Consider the following 17004-nt stretch of genomic DNA (forward strand, 5'->3'; position numbering starts at 1 on the left):
TGTAGGAATTACAACAGTTTGTATATGTGCCTCCCACTTTTTAAGGGACCAAAAGTAATGGGACAATTGGCTGCTCAGCTGTTCCATGGCCAGGTGTGAGTTATTCCCTCATTATCCCATTTACAAGGAGCAGATAAAAGTTCCAGAGTGGATTTCAAGTGTGCCATTTGCATTTGGAATCGGTTGCTGTCAACTCTCAATATGAGATCCAAAGAACTGTCACTATCCGTGAAGCAAGCCATCATTAGGCAGAAAAAAACAAAACAAACCCATCAGAGAGATAGCAAAAACATTAGGTGTGGCCAAATCCACTGTTTGGAATATCCTTAAAAAGAAAGAACGCACCGGTGAGCTCAGCAACACCAAAAGACCCGGAAGACCACAGAAAAAAAAAACTGTGGTGGATGATCGAAGAATTCTTTCCCCGAAGAAAACACCCTTCACAACAGTTGGCCAGATCAAGAACACTCTCCAGGAGGTAGGTGTATGTGTGTTAAAGTCAACAATCAAGAGAAGACTTCACCAGAGTGAATACAGAGGGTTCACCACAAGAATTAAACCATTGGCGAGCCTCAAAAACAGGAAGGCCAGATTAGAGTTTGCCAAACAACATCTAAAAAGGCCTTCACAGTTCTGGAACAACATCCTATGGACAGATGAGACCATGATCAACTTGTACCAGAGTGATGGGAAGAGAAGAGTATGGAGAAGGAAAGGAACTGCTCATGATCCAAAGCATACCACCTCAATCAGTGGAGCATTGTGGTGGTAGTGTCATGGCCTGGGCATGTATGGCTGCCAATGGAACTGGTTCTCTTGTATTTATTGATGATGTGACTGCTGACAAAAGCAGCAGGATGAATTCTGAAGTGTTTCGGGCAATATTATCTGCTCATATTCAGCCAGATGCTTCAGAACTCATTTAAAGTAGAACGAAAGGCCAAACTTTTTTCCTCCGATTCACCCTCTATAATTTGTCCATAGCAGTAAGAGGGGAATCTTCCAAAAGGGACACTAGTTCTGGTTCCTGGGGCCCCCCAAATGATTCCCTTGAAGTAGTATTAACCACTTAAGGACTGAGCCTATTTCTGACACTTATTGTTTACAAGATAAAATCAGTTTTTTTTTTTTGCTAGAAAAATAACCCCCAAACATTACATTTTTTTTTTTTTTAGCAGAGACCCTAGAGAATAAAATGGAGATCCTTGCAATATTTGTTTATCACACCGTATAGTTAGCGCAATTTTTTTCTATAATGTGATAGATAATGTTACTCCGAGTAAATAGATACCCAAGATGTCATGCTTCCAAATTGGGCACGCTCGTGGAATGGCACCAAACATTGGTACTTAAAAATCCCCATAGGCGACACTTTAAAAATTTCTACAGGTTACCAGCTTAGAGTTACGAGGTCTAGGGCTCAAATGATTGCTCTCGCTCGAACGATCACGGCGATACCTCACGCGTGGTTTTGAACACCGTTTATATATGTGGGCGGGACCTGTGTATGCGTTCGCTTCTGCGCGCGAGCTAACGGGGACAGGGCGCATTAATTTTTTTCCCCCCCATTTTATTGATTATTTTTACACAGTTTTTTTTAAAAACACAAAAAAAAAAAAAAAAAAGGAAAAATGCTGAAAAAAATTGGCTCTTTAAACCAGTTGCTAGGAGATGACGTCGCTCCGGTCCTCCAAGACCATAGATTTGAGTGGGGGCCATCTTGCCCTCTGTCGACTTCCTGTCTGTGAGGAGGCGGGGACCGGATAGTTTTCCCCGCTGCCGGCGGGTCTAGGAAGCGGGGAAAATGGCCGGGACGGGGGGCGCACCTCTTCTGCCACACCGTAAGGTTGATCCCGCAGCGAATCCGCCGCTGGGACCACTCTTACCTGAAAGAGGACAACCGCCGATTCGAAAAATACCAGGGTTATGGCAGCTATCTGCTGCCATAACCCTGGTATTTAGCGTCAAAGTACCGACGTAAATCGACGGCGGGCGGTCGGTAAGTGGTTAAAGGCTTGGGTATAAAAAATAAAAAAAAAATACACGTTATACTTGGTTGTGTAGTGGTTTTGCACACGACAGCCCTAGATCCTCCTCTTCGCACATCCCCCGCTAGCACTTCAGGCCCCTCTCTCCTGCCAAGTGCCCCCACAGCAAGCAGCTTGCTATGGGGGCACCCAAACAGCCTGATGCTCTGCATGTCCATTCACACACAAAGCCTGAGGGAGAGTCCCCAGAGATCTAAGGCTTTCATGCAAATCGCTGGATCACAATGGGGCTCAGGCGAGTATAAGGAGGGGGGGGGGGGGGGCTGCTGCACACAGAAGGCTTTTAAAAAACCTTGAGCCTTTATAACCACTTTAATTTGCAGGAATTCACTCACGCCTCTGGTTTTGGCTATGGGACTCCAGAGCTAAATCTCCCTGAAGGGACACAGATTACAGAAAAAAAAAACACCACAACACTAACAGGGGTTATAACCCTCCCTTACTCTGGCCAAAATGGGGGGGGGGGGGGGGGGGAATAGAAGTTTTGTAAGAGAGTCCTTTGACAGTCGCCGCCCGTTCAGTAAGCCTTCACTAGTGGGTAATGGCGCCCTCTGCAGGAGCAAGCTAGGCAGTTTTAAATGTTAATAAAAAAACAACTTTTACTTAGGCACACCTCCAGGGGGCCGTCCCTCAGCCATTATCCTGATCCAGTTACCACTGGCCCTCAGTTTGTTGCAAGCAGTACTGGAAGGCAATAACCCCAAGATCCAAGAACCAGAGGGGCGGGGCGGCGACTGTCAGAGGACTCATAATTTTACGGTATGTTCTTACAAAAATTCTGTTTTCTCTTATGTCCTCTGACCCATCACCGTTCAGTTAGCCTTCACTAGTGGGATATCCCAAAGCAGTGCCGGTGTGAGGGGTGGGAAGACGCAACCTACCGAAAAGGTAACGTATCAACCAGGCCAGAAAAAGCTGAGCCAACAGGGCAACAAAGCTCAAAACAGGAGCTAACCCAGAAAAAAAAAAAAAAAAAAAAAACACTCCAGGAAGAGACAGAAAAAAACACATTTCCTCAAACAACCGCTGCACTCAAAACCTAGTGGCCAAGGAAGCATCCAAGGATGCCAGCACATCAATTTGTAGAACTTTGTGAAAGTGTGCACAGACGACCAGGTCGCCGCTTTTAACACCCGAGCCACAGAAGCCTGGTGGCGAAAAGCCCATGAGGCGCCAACAACTCTAGTAGAATGAGCCTTTACAGGGAAATGCGGAACCTGACCCCTGATAGAACAGGCCTGAACAATCGTCTGTCTGATCCACTTAGAAATGGTTGCCGCGGAAGCAGCCGAACCCTTCTGAGGTCCCTCAGGAAGGACAAACCGAGAATCAGACTTCCTCAAAGACTCCGTGGCAGACAGGTAACCCTGACTGCCCGGACCACATTCAAGGAATGCAAGGTAAATTTCTTCGGATGCTTGGGCTTCTCACAAAGCAAAGGTAACACTATATCCTCATTGAGGTGGAAAGTCAACACCCCCTTGGGGAGAAAAGACAGATTGGGTCGCAGAACCACTTTACCCCCATGAACCACCAGATAAGGCGAACGGCAAGACAGAGCCGCCAATTTAGATTCCATGCGAGCATATGTGTGTGTAAAAAAAAAAAAAAAAACTTTTTAAAGTAAAAAAGAAAGAAACTGCGACACTAGGTCCCAGCAGGGAAACCTAGCCTACTCCTGACACTAGGCAGCATAAAACTGAGGGACAGTGGTAACTGGATCAGGATAATAGCTGAGGGACGGCCCCTTGGAGGTGTGCCTAAGTGTAGAAAGTTTTTTTATTAACATTTAAAACTGCCTAGCTTGCGCCTGCAGAGGGCGCCATTACCCACTAGTGAAGGCTAACTGAACGGGCAGTGACTGTCAGAGGACGCAAGAGAAAACGGAATTTTTGTAAAATCTTACCTGTAAAATTCCTTTCTCTGAGTCCTCCGACAGTCGCCGCCTCTTCATATTCGTCACATATGGGGTATTAGACTTTGCTCCGAAGGAGTAGCTAGGCAACAGAATATGTTAACATTAAAGCTTTTAACATATCCCACCCTCAAGGGGTGGTCCCCTCAGTCAATACCCTCCTACTTCCTGCAACCATATCTCAGTTTTAGTGGAATAGCAGTAGAGTATACAACCAAACCCCAAAAGAGGGGCGGGGGCGGCGACTGTCGGAGGACTCAGAGAAAGGAATTTTACAGGTAAGATTTTACAAAAATTCCGTTTTCTCTTACGTCCTCAGACAGTCGCCGCCTCTTCATATTCGTCACATATGGGGACGTCCCAAAGCAGTGCAAACATGAGGGGTGGGAAACGCATCCGCGCCGAAAGGCAACGCAGTCTCCGCAGCAAAGAAAGGAACCTTACCAAAGGAAGGAAACCAGCTGGGCAACAGAAAAAAAACAAGTGCTCAACAGGAGCAACAACCCAGGAAAAGACAAAAAACCAGGGGATACAAAACTTATCCCAACAGCCAGAGGTCCCCAACGAGGGACCCTAGGGAATTGCCGCACTAAGAACCTTGCGGCCAAAGGAAGCATCCGCCGATGCCTGAACATCTACTTTGTAGAATCTTGTGAAAGTGTGCACGGTCGACCAGGTCGCCGCCTTACACACCTGGGCTACAGAAGCCCCATGACGACAGGCCAAAGACGTACTCAAAGATCTAGTAGAGTGCGCCTTCACAGGCACAGGGGGAACCTTCCCCTGCAAAGCATAGGCCTGTTCAATGGTCTGCCTGATCCATTTGGCGATGGTAGAGGCCGAAGCCGCCATGCCCTTCCGAGGACCCTCTGGAAGAACAAACAAAGAGTCCGTCTTACGAAAAGACTCAGTCGATGTAAGGTAAACCCTTATCGCCCGAACAACATCCAGAGAATGCAATCTCACCTCCTTCGGATGTTTAGGCTTCGCACACAGCGAAGGTAAGACAATATCCTCATTAAGATGGAATTCCGAAACTCGTTTCGGAAGAAAAGAAGGATTAGGTCGCAAGACCACCTTATCCAAATGAACAACCAGGTACGGAGACTTGCAGGACAAAGCTGCCAGCTCCGACACTCTGCGAGCCGAAGTGATCGCCACCAAAAAGGCGACCTTTTTGGACAACATAGACAACGAGATCTCCCTGATCTGTTCAAAAGGAGCACGTTGCAACACAGACAGAACGAGATTCAAGTCCCAAGGGGGCAAAGGATCCCTCCTAGGAGGAACCAGATGCCGCACACCCTGAACAAAAGTGCCAACCAAGGAGTTGGAAGCCACGGGACGTTGAAACAGAACGGCCAGTGCAGACACCTGACCCTTTATCGTAGCCAGCGCCAAACGCTGATCAACACCCGTTTGAAGGAAAGACAGCACACGGGAAACCGAGTGCGTGCGGGGTGAAAACCCCCTGGACTCACACCAGGCAAAATAGGCCTTCCAAGTACGGTCATAAACCTTCCCCGAGGAAGACTTCCTCGCGTTGATCAAAGTATGAACGACCTCTGGAGAGAGACCCTTCTCCTTCAGGACCTCGGTCTCAACAGCCAGGCCGTCAAAGCCAGCGACTGTAAAGCAGGATGGTATATCGGTCCTTGAGACAGTAGATCGTCTCGAAGAGGCAGACGCCACGGGGCGTCGACCGCCAGATTCACGAGGTCTGCGTACCAGGACCGGCGAGGCCAGTCCGGTGCCACAAGAATCACCGTGCTGCGTTCCGAGTGTAACCTGCGAAGGAACCTGGACAGCAACTGAATCGGTGGAAACGCGTACATCAGCCTGTACTGATGCCACGGGGCCACTAACGCGTCCGACGCGTCTGCCCGAGGGTCGCGCGTCCTTGCCACGAACCTTTTCACCTTGTTGTTGAGACGAGACGCGAACAGGTCCACATCTGGAAGACCCCACTTCGCGCACAACATCTGGAAGACAGCCGGGTGGAGAGACCATTCCCCCTGATCCAGGGTCTGGCGACTCAGATAGTCCGCCTGCCAGTTCTCCACCCCCGGAATGTGAACCGCCGTTATCGCCGGGACATGAGTCTCGGTCCAAGACAGAATGTCGGCCACTTCTCGAGCCGCTCGGGCACTCCTGGTGCCCCCTTGGTGGTTGATGTAGGCCACCGCCGTGGCATTGTCCGTCTGCACCCGAACCGGGCAGCCCTGCAGCCGGTCCGTCCAGCGATGAAGACAGAGACTTATCGCATGCAATTCCAGAATGTTGATCGGAAGGGAAGACTCCCCCTCCGACCAAGTTCCCTGGGCGGACAGAACGCCCAGAACACCACCCCAGCCCGACAGGCTGGCATCCGTGGTGATCACCGTCCACGAGACAGGACGAAACGACTTGCCCCCGGACACCAACGGGGACTGGAGCCACCACAGAAGGTTCCTTCTGGTGCGATGACTCAACGAGATTTGAAGATCCAGAGATTGAGGTCGCCCGTCCCACCTGGACAGGATCTCCGCTTGGAGACCCCGCGTGTGAAACTGGGCGAAGGGAATCGCCTCGAAGGCCGAGACCATCAATCCCAGACATCTCATGCACGTCCGCAGAGACGAGTGCGGAACGTCCCCGAGGGACCTGACTTCCTCCTGAAGAGTTCTGAGTTTGTCTTCCGGCAGGAAGACCTTCGCCTGCACCGAGTCCAGAATCATTCCCAGGTAGGGAAGACGAACCGACGGACTCAGTGTCGACTTTGGAAAATTTATCGTCCAAACTCCTGCAGAGTTTGCATCGTGACAGACAGGTCCTTCTCCAGACCCTGGCTGGTCGCAGACCGAACCAGAATGTCGTCCAGATACCCCAGGACAGAAATGCCCTGGGCCCTCAATAATGCCAGAATCGGTGCAAGCACCTTGGTGAAGACCCGCGGAGCCGAGGCGAGACCAAAAGGCAACGCCACGAACTGGTAGTGATCCTCCGCAATGGCAAACCGAAGGAACCTCTGGTGACCCTCGAAAATGGGGATGTGAAGATACGCATCCTTCAAATCGATGGAGGCCATGAATTCCCCCGGAACCAGGGCAGCCACCACCGACCGCAGGGATTCCATGCAGAACTTGCGAACCCGCACAGAGCGGTTCAGAGCCTTCCTGGAAAGAGGAAGTGATGCTGCCAGGGCGCTCTATGAAAGCCTATGGAGGCTACAAGAAAATGGCCGCCATGCATGTAAAACATGCGGCCGGAGCGAGTGTAGGCAAAATGGCGCCGTTTGGCGCCGAAACCGCCGCTCCACAGTGCAGTAATGCACACGTCATCCATGCATAAGAACACATGTCAGATCGCCGCAGCGATCGCTGTATATGCCCAAACATGCCAAAAAAACATGCCCCACAGCACACAGCTTTTCACACTGACCAGGCTGACACACACAGTGTCACACAGCTCCCCCCCCCCCCCCTTGCAGCCCACAGCATGCAGCCGAGAGATAGGGAGACAAGCAGTGTGAATAGAGGCAGGTTACACAGTCCCAGACTGACACCCCCCCAGACAGACCGGTCCCCACATAGATACACTTACCTCTCAATGGCGTGGGGGACCCGCACAGGCGAACAAGCCGCTGCACATGAGGCAGGGAGAGTCGCAATTCAAGACGCACAAAATGGGGGTTAAGAAACCGCACAGTGTCCAGTGAGGTAGCCACCTCACCAATCATCCCTGCACCGAACAGGGATGGGTCGTTCACTGTGCCAGGAGCGTTACCTGGCTGAACGCTCGATGGCAGGCTGGGAAGCCACTGACCCACGACCTGCGACCAGGGGGATCAGCCCGAGACCCAGCCCGCATGATCCTCTTCATCAGAAGAACTAACTAACGCTGACAAAAATAACAGCTGAGTAAAGGTAGAGAGAAAACTCAAACAAAATTTCAAAAAGAAGAAAGAGTCTGGGGCAGAAAGCCCCAGCACAGGAAAAGCCAGCCACTCCTGACAAGCTAGACATTAAAACTGAGATATGGTTGCAGGAAGTAGGAGGGTATTGACTGAGGGGACCACCCCTTGAGGGTGGGATATGTTAAAAGCTTTAATGTTAACATATTCTGTTGCCTAGCTACTCCTTCGGAGCAAAGTCTAATACCCCATATGTGACGAATATGAAGAGGCGGCGACTGTCGGAGGACGTAAGAGAAAAAAGTTTTGCCTATAGTTCTACTTTAAGGCAAGCAATACAGTCAGTTTTATCAAACATACGTACCAATTTGGGTTTGTGTTGACTAAACTGCAATGGAGTGCAGATTTTTTTTACCATGCTATTATTTGGAACATGAATAGCTTTTAGCAGATCTTTTATTCACTGCAGAATGTACAAAACCAATGCAGCCATAATGCTGAACAAATTAATGAGAGTTACCAGAAGTTTGATGGCCACAGCTGACTGTTCTTCACAAAATCGAGTCAGTCGAACTCTGCACTAGAAAAAGGCTCCCTCCCACAGGAATCTGTCGGGACTATCGGCCTAGGCCCACTTCAGTTCGACAATGGCTGGTCTAAAGAAGGTGGAGCCAATCTCTTCAGGAAATACAGCGAAAAACAAAGCTTTTGTGCTACTAAACTATCTGTGCAGCATTGTGGTTGAATAAGCTTTTAGATTAATTCTTTAAAAGAGAAACAGTTTAAAAAGGCCAAAGTTTAAAAAAATTAACTTGCTGATTTTAATTTTTTTTAAAATTAAAAATCAAACAAATACAGGGGGCTTATATGACATGAAGTTTGTAAAGCAGTGTTTCTCAACCTTTTTTTTAGTCAAGGCACCCTTTAAAATTATGGATATTATCGTGGGACCCATTAAAATTCTAAACGGTCTTGAGGCACCCCATCCTAAAATGTAAAAACTATTCTAATAGCTTTACATAATGCACAAACATCCACACATAGGACACCCAAAGAGGTGCAAGTTGGTACGGACTAGTATTCCAATGTTTCTCTTCATCACCCAGCTAATGTGACCCCAAAACTGATGGAGAGAGACAGGGGGGGGGGGGGGGGAGTCAAACAAGCATGCTATGCACGCGACTGACATCCTCCTTAACAACTGATGGGGTCATTGGTCGTTAGCTGGTTGGCAGCTAGAAGGTCATTATGGTGCACAATGGAAACCTGTAGCTTTGTGTAACTAAAAGGCAACTAAAAAAGGCAGGCTTCATCCACCTACTGCCTTGTATGCAAATTTTGGGTCATTTTTAGCCATTTTGCTGAGGCACACCTGAAGAAACCTCAAGGTACCCTGGTTCAAAAAGGCTGTTTTAGAGCATGTTGGGCATCTTAAAAAGAAAAGTCTTTATTGCTTCCTAGCTGCCTATAACTCAAAACCTTATACGTATCAGTACGTGAATGAGTTGGTGGGGGAATAGCAGCGCTTCCTTATTTAGGTCTATGTATGCTGTGACAGGCCTAAAGTGCAAGAAGTCAAAATGAGCTGAAGTCCGCTCTCTGCCGACATCACAGAAGTCAGTCCAGGCACAGCATCATAGCAACAATGGAAGTCAGCATCAGCCAGGTGTCTGAACTGACACCCAGGTGAGAGCCTGAGCCACCCACTCCCTGCCCCTCCACAGCCCAGCGCGCCAGTGAGCGAGGAGGAGGCCGAGCGGAGAGCTGCTGACAGCCAGCAGCTCTCTGCTCAGGGAGCGGTGAGAACTGAGTGATCAGCGGTGTTCGGTCGCTTGGTTTTAAGTGCAGAGGCGCGAGGGGACCGATGCTGCATCCACCTAGGCAAGTATAAATGGGGGAAAACATTAAAAGCTACACTTCCCTTTTAAGAAGCAAAGTGATTAAGTGCATATCCGAGTTACTCAGGCTTTAGGGCTCACGTTCACACAAACTAGGTTGACCGCCAGCCGTAGAAAAACGAAAAACACGGCAAAATCGCAATGCGAATTTACCTCTCTTTGCGGCCCGCAGTTAAAACGTTCCTATCCTGAATGCAATTCTTTTGCATTTAGGAGAGGAAGGTTGAAACTCCTCTAACCACAGCAGCATCTAAACTCTTGTAAAAACCTATGAGTACATGGACATGTAGGCTATTATGGAGTTTAGGAGTTTAGGCAAAAAAAAAAAATGCCAAAAGCTCCTAAACTCAAGTTTAGACGCTGTAATGTACAGTACATGAAGCCTAAGGGTGTTCTAGAAGGCACCAGCATGTATGAGAATTGCTTCTCACCACAACTGTGGTTATAGTAGATTTTTCCATATGCAAAGGCTCAATGTAAAAGGTACCTTTTTGAACTATAAAATTGGCAACACGCAAATAGTCATTACATTCAATGCACAGGCTAATGGGAGCTAAACCAAGATCTTTCATGGTGGTTCAGAATCCTGTATTTTAGATCTTTACTCTGTCTCCCACATTTGGTGGTGGAAATTTGGCCAGAGAGGAACCCTTCCTTGCATGCTTTGGAACTGTAAAAGCTTAGCTGATTTTCAGAATACAAGTTTTTGGAACTCTCAAATTAAACTTTTGGCAAATAATATTGGATTCATTATCAACTCTCTTAAGCTTTGGCTTTACTGAACTTGGGGATAGGAGTGCTTCCTCCTTGATTTAGAACAACTCACTTGCATGCAGCTATGTGGACTATAACTAGCAAAATTTAAATCCGCTTCTGCCCCTTGCATTTATTTCCACTCTAAAATGTAATGTATGGATATACCACCCTAAAGGCCAAATTCATAATACTCCCTTATCTATTACACTGCTATAACTAAAACAACAACTTTACGGGGTTTTTTTTGTCAAGATATACTGTACTTGCTGATCTGCAGGTCTATCCGATGTGACCTGTTCAGTGCGTTTTTTACCATTTCCTTTGCGCTTTTCGATTATGTTTGCTTGTGCAGTATTGTGTACCATGCTTATTACTTACAAAACCCTCATAAAAAAGTACCTAAACCAAAAATCTTTTTTTTCAGTGTCTTTGGCATCATGTCTCGATGTATGCAGTTATTTTTTCAGCAAGTAAAGATTTGTAAATCTGTGGCAAAATTACATAAGGAGATCTTGCAAGTAACAGTACCTCCTGTTGCAGGCTGAATATAAGCTGCTGCCTCCAATTTCAGGCATCACTTTAATCCTGCTCGGCATGCTCCTTCTATGGTCATAGAGATGCCCATCTGGTCTATAGGAGGCATGTGCAGACCTAAAATGCAGTCCAAAGACCAACTGAAGGTGGTTTTGCATAGCAGACTGACAACACTGTTTTTAATTATAAAGCGGTTTATTACAGTTGTCAGACTGCAACAGGAAGTTCTATTACTTGCAAAATCTCCAGGTAAGCAAAAAAAAAAAAAAACCCACAAAACACTAAGTGGTTTAAACCCCAAAAACAAAAAGGATGTTTTAGCTTACCAATTCTACAATATGGTGGCTACATTCGTTTTTCTTTTCTTTTTTTTTAGGCTTTTTCCTAGTTTTCAGTTGTTGATCCTGCCACTTTCTCCAAAGCGGAACTTACTCTCCTATCCTTTACAGCCAAGTAAGCAGCCACCATAGTCTCTGTTTGATCTACAGTTGCCATGGTGCTGTACATGTAAACAATTAGGACACAAGCCTTGACAGTTCAATACAAGCAATTGAGGTAGCCATTTACGGCATGCCTTGAATTTTAATGGCTTAGGGAAACCATTATATTGACAGGTTTAGTTCTGCTTTAAAAAGACCAAGCTGTCCAGGAAAAGTAGCAAATAGAGGGTTGAGACAAACCATGTAACACTGATGGGTGCTAACAATCCTTTGTGTGAAAAAAAAACAAAAGGTTGCACTGTTATCTGGTTAAAAAAATTAGCTGGAATTTGGCCTTAATTCTTTAGTCCAGTCTATCCAAATCTGCTTGTGCAACCAACACTACCCTTTCACCAAAATGACAACGCTGCTGTGCAAAGATGTCTCTCAATTGCTCCTCCATCCAGAGTGGAGACACCCCAAGATAGGAAAAGTGTTACAGGCAGAATCACCATGTTTACATAAAATCCTAAAAAAACTAAATGCAGCCACCTCGGGATTAGTAGGTTGCGATATATTACATCTTATTACATTACATTATATCTTGATTTGAGGTTTAATACCACTCCAAAAAGGAACAGCATACACTTTTATTCTAGAGCACCAGCTCGATAGACCATAGAGAAAATACGATTTTTGTAAGAACTTATAGTAAAATCTTTTTCTCTGATGTCCATCGGCAGACGCAGCCTCATCTCCATGAGCTGAGTTTATGCTCCTCCTATCTGGAGTAGTCTAGGCAGGAAAATTTGAATACACACCACAGGGGGCTGTCCCTCCAGGCTTAAACCCCCACTGCACAACCCAGCGCATCAGTTTAGTTTAAAAGCAGTGAAGACAACAGAACCAACCCCAAACAGAGGGGTGGGTGCTGCGTTTGTCGATGGACATCAGAGAAAAAGATTTTACGGTAAGATCTTACAAAAATCTTATTTTCTCTATCGACAGACGCAGCCTCAGCTCCATCCCAAAGAAGTATTGGCATGAGGGGTGGAAAACACAACCAGACAGTAAAGTCAACACTAAAAGGCTAAACGTAGCCAACCAGGCAACATGGAGCTCAACCAAACAAAAAGGAGTTCACCCAGATAAAAGACCACTAAGAGAAGTACAAACAAACATTCTCTTATGAAACAGCAGCCTGCAAAACCTTGCGGCCAAAAGAGGCATCCGAAGAAGCCAACAAATCCACCTTGTAAAAACTGGATTTTTGACTTACCGTAAAATCCTTTTTTCTTAAGCTCATTGACAGACGCAGGACTGATATCTTGATATCCGTAGGGTTATACTGCCCGCTACAGGAGTAGGACACTAGGCAGGAAAAAAGTTCTGGCCACACCCATGGGCAGTCCCAGGGGGTATATCCTCTCTCTCCCTGCTATAGGATTGTCAGTTATGTAACAAAGCAGTGTCAGAGACTCATACCAACCCAACTCAAAATAGAGGGGCGGGTACTGAGTCTGTCAATGAGCTTATGAGAAAAGGATTTTACGGTAAGTCAAAAATCCAGTTTTCTCTGTCGCTCATTGACAGACGCAGGACTGATATCTTGATATATCCGTAGGGACGTCCCAAAGCAGTGCCATAAATGAGGGGTGGGATAACAGAAATAAAATCCAATCCAGAAAGCCAAAACAGAGCCAACCAGAAGAACAGAGGACTCATCGAAACAAGAAGACGAGACCCACCTGAAAAAAACAAAAACCCCCGAAGTAGACCAAAGGTCCCCTCAAACAGCAGCCTGCAAAACCTTGCGGCCAAAAGAGGCACCCGCCGATGCCAGCAAATCAACCTTTTAAAATTATGTAAAGGTATGACTTGACGACCAGGTAGCTGCCTTGCAAACCTGAAGCACCAACGCCTGATGGCGGAAGGCCCAGGAAGCACTAAGACCCCGAGTAGAGTGCGCCTTAACAGGGAACGGAGGAACCCGACCCTTAATAGAATAAGCCTGCACCACCGTCTGTCGTCTGTCTGATCCATCTGGAGATAGTCGCGGCAGACGCAGGCAACCCCTTTCTAGGGCCATCCGTGATCACAAAAAGTGAATCAGCCTTACGAAAAGAGTCAGTAGTAGCCAAGTACACCCTGATCGCCCGAACCACATCTAAGGAGTGTAACGCAAACTCCCGAGGATGACTGGGCTTAGGACACAGGGAAGGTAACACATCATCATCAGTCAAGTGAAAGTCGGAAACCACCTTAGGAAGGAAGGATGGATTCGGACGAAGAACAACCTTATCCCTATGAACCACCAGATATGGGGAACATCAGGACAACGCAGCCAGTTCCAACACCCTGCATGCAGAAGTGATAGCCACCAAAAAGGCCACCTTCTGGGATAAGTTAAGCAAGGGAATCTCCCTAATATTTTCAAAAGGGAGGTTTCTGGAGAACCGACAACACCAAATTAAGATCCCAGGGCGGCAAGGGCACGCGCACCGGAGGAGCCAGGTGCCGCACCCCCTGGATGAAATTCCACACCAAAGAACGAGCAGCCAGTGGCCTCTGGAAGATCGCCAATGCTGAAACCTGGCCCTTGATAGTGCTCAAGGCCAGCTTCCGCTCAACCCCCCGTTGCAGGAAGGCCAATATCCGAGCCACCGAGTAAGAACGTGGAGGAACCCCGAGGGACTCACACCACGGGATATAAGACTTCCATGTGCGATGATGGATCTTTCTGGAAGTCGCTTTCCTCGCTTTAATCAGAGTAGGAATAACTGAAACAGACAAACCCCGGTCCTTCAGCACCTGGCTCTCAACAGCCAAGCCGTCAAAGCCAGCGATCGTAAAGCAGGATGGAAGATCGGTCCCTGAGAGGAAGTAGCCAAGGAGCGTCCGCGACCAGCCCGACCAAGTCGGTGTACCAGGCCCGACGAGCCCAGTCCGGAGCTACAAGGATGACGAATTCCCTCCGCCTCTATCCTGCGACGAAGTTTCGGCAGCAACTTAACGATGAAAGGCATACAGCAGCTGATACTGCCCCCCACGGAGCAACCAGCACCACACCCGGAATGTGAACTGCGGAAAGCGCCGGGACAAACCGTTCCGCCCAACGAAGAATGTCAGCCACTTCCACGACCACCAGAACACTCTTGGTGCCCCCTTGGTGATTGACATAAGCCACGGCCGTGGCATTGTCAAACTGAATCCGAACCGGGCAGCCTTGAAGATGCTCGGTCCCGTGAACCAGACAAAACCTGATCGCTCTCAGTTCCAACACATTTATCAGCAACCTGGATTCTTCCAGGGACCACAGCCCCTGAGCAGATAGCCTGCCGAGAATCCCTCCCCACCTGGATAGACTGGCATCCGTGGTGACAATCATCCAATAGATCGGAAGAGAGGACTTCTCCTGACTGAGCATCAGAGACCGAAGTCACCAAACCAGAGATTCCCTGGTCCGCTCGCTCAGCCGGATCCGATTGTCCAAGGAATCGGGATTCCGGTTCCATTTGAGAAGAATCTCCTTTTGGAGGAACCGCGTATGAAACTGAGCCTGAAGCGACTCCGCACAGAGGAGGAGGTCGCCCAGAATCAATATGCCCCACTGCCGCAACAGCGCCAAAACTGGGGCCAAAACCTTTGTGAAAACCCGGGGAGCAGCGGCGAGACCAAAGGGTAACGCCCCAAATTGATAGTGGTCCTTTCCCACAGCAAAGCGCAGAAACCGCTGGTGTCCTGCGTAAATGGGAACGTGAAGATAGGCATCCTTGATGTCTATGGACGCCAGAAAATCCCCCTGATGCATGGAGGCTACCAATGTGTGAATGGACTTCACTCCTTGTTGCATCAAGTCCTGCACTGCCCCCCAACAGAGCCGTTAGGCAATCCGGGAACAGTCGCATATTGGAAGGGAAGAACCGCGCCGGTGGAAGCGATCGAACCTCGATCTTGTATCCCGACCGTATGACCTTGTGAACCCATTTGTCTTGAATCCTGGAGAGCCACGGGTCTGGGAACCGGCGAAGACGCCCCCCACCCCCACCCCTGATCTGGGTGGGGGCGCACCTTCAGACTGAAGCGGTCTTATCCTATGGTCTGGAAGGACCGTATTTTTGTTTACCAGACCAGGGTCTCTTGAAACCCCCCGGGGGGGGCTTTGGAGGGCTTCGCCTTGTCGCCCGCCCCGGAGGAGCGAAAAAACTTCTTGTGAGCTGAAAAGGAAGGTCCCTTACCCTTATTAGCCTGTGGTAGAAAGGTGCTCTTGCCCCCAGTGAGATCCTTGATAATCTCATCCAAGGTAGCACCAAACAGGCGATCCCCCTGAAAAGGGAGATCAGTCAAGGCTTTTTTGGATGCCTGATCCGCCGACCAGCACTTCAACCATAGCATGCGCCGGAGGACCACCGCCGAGATCGACACACGCCCCAGCAATGGAGCAGCGTCCAGTGCGGCATCACAAACTGTAGCCCCTGCACCATTTGCTCCAGCATCTCCGCCACGGCAGGGGGGAGACTTCTCCCCTCCAGGTCATGGCGTAACAACTTGGCCCATTCCGTCAACGTCTGTGAAACCAGAGCAATGGTAAACACTGGCCTCAAGGCCGACCCTGCCAGGGAGAATATGGAACGGGACACAGATTCCGCCCTACGATCAACTGGATCCCGAAAGGACGGGGAATCCTCCAACGGGATAACAGTAGCCTTATTTAGTCTGGAAACCGGCGGATCCACCGAAGGTGGCACCGTCCATTTTTTAAGGAGGGAATCTTAAAACGGGTAGCGCCTAGCAATCCGTTTGGGCATCCCAGGGGGTCGTTTTGGACGGACCCACTCCTTCTTAATGATATTGTCAAAGCATTTGGGAAAGGGGAACACCTTCACCACCCTGGAGGGCTTGCGAGTGCCAAAGGCAACTTCCGTATGAGCTGTATCTGCAGGTGCAACTTCCAGTTTTAGGGTCTCCCGGACAGACAGACAATCAGTGCGTCCACCAGTGCCTTGTCTTGCGCTATGGCGGAGTCAGAAAGGTCATCCTCACTATCAGAGGAGACGGGGCGCGAGACAGCAGCCCCAGAGGAGGAACCCGCAGCAGCAGCGACTGGCTCAGGATCAGAATCGGAGGCATCAGACAAGACAGCGGTAGGCGGGGGTCGCTTTTTAGCCCCCCGTCCCTGACAGGCCACCTCCACCCAGGACACAAATGACTCCAGGACCGCCGAAAGTATCAATGGTGAGCGGAGAACTTGAGGGCCCTGCGGCCACCTTGAGGGGATCAAGTGGGGACACATGTGCAGCAGGGTCCATGGCAACACCAGGGGAACCCGTCAGCAAAGTATGAAAAAAAAAAAAAAAAAAAAAAAAAACAACTTCTTTTTTTGCAAAATGTCACCCAGCACTCCTCAATGAGACAGCGTGCCTCAAGACCCCCGCAGAGAGAGACCCCCAAAAGGCTCACCACACGATGCACCAGAGTTCAAAAGGACTGCTCTCAGCGTTGTCTACATGACAAGGAAGTCCTGTGGAGTGATCTTCCCGGG

The 17004-nt window shown here is 48.6% G+C and overlaps 1 protein-coding gene across 2 annotated transcripts in view; it reads right to left on the reverse strand.

The window, feature by feature from the left end:
- The window catches only part of RANBP3 (RAN binding protein 3), a 164338-nt gene that overhangs the window by 74585 nt on the left and 72749 nt on the right, over positions 1-17004 (reverse strand). The window lies entirely within an intron of this gene.

The sequence above is a fragment of the Pelophylax lessonae genome, assembly GCF_965119305.1.
Source record: "Pelophylax lessonae genome assembly, chromosome: 1".
NCBI classification, from domain to species: domain Eukaryota; kingdom Metazoa; phylum Chordata; class Amphibia; order Anura; family Ranidae; genus Pelophylax; species Pelophylax lessonae.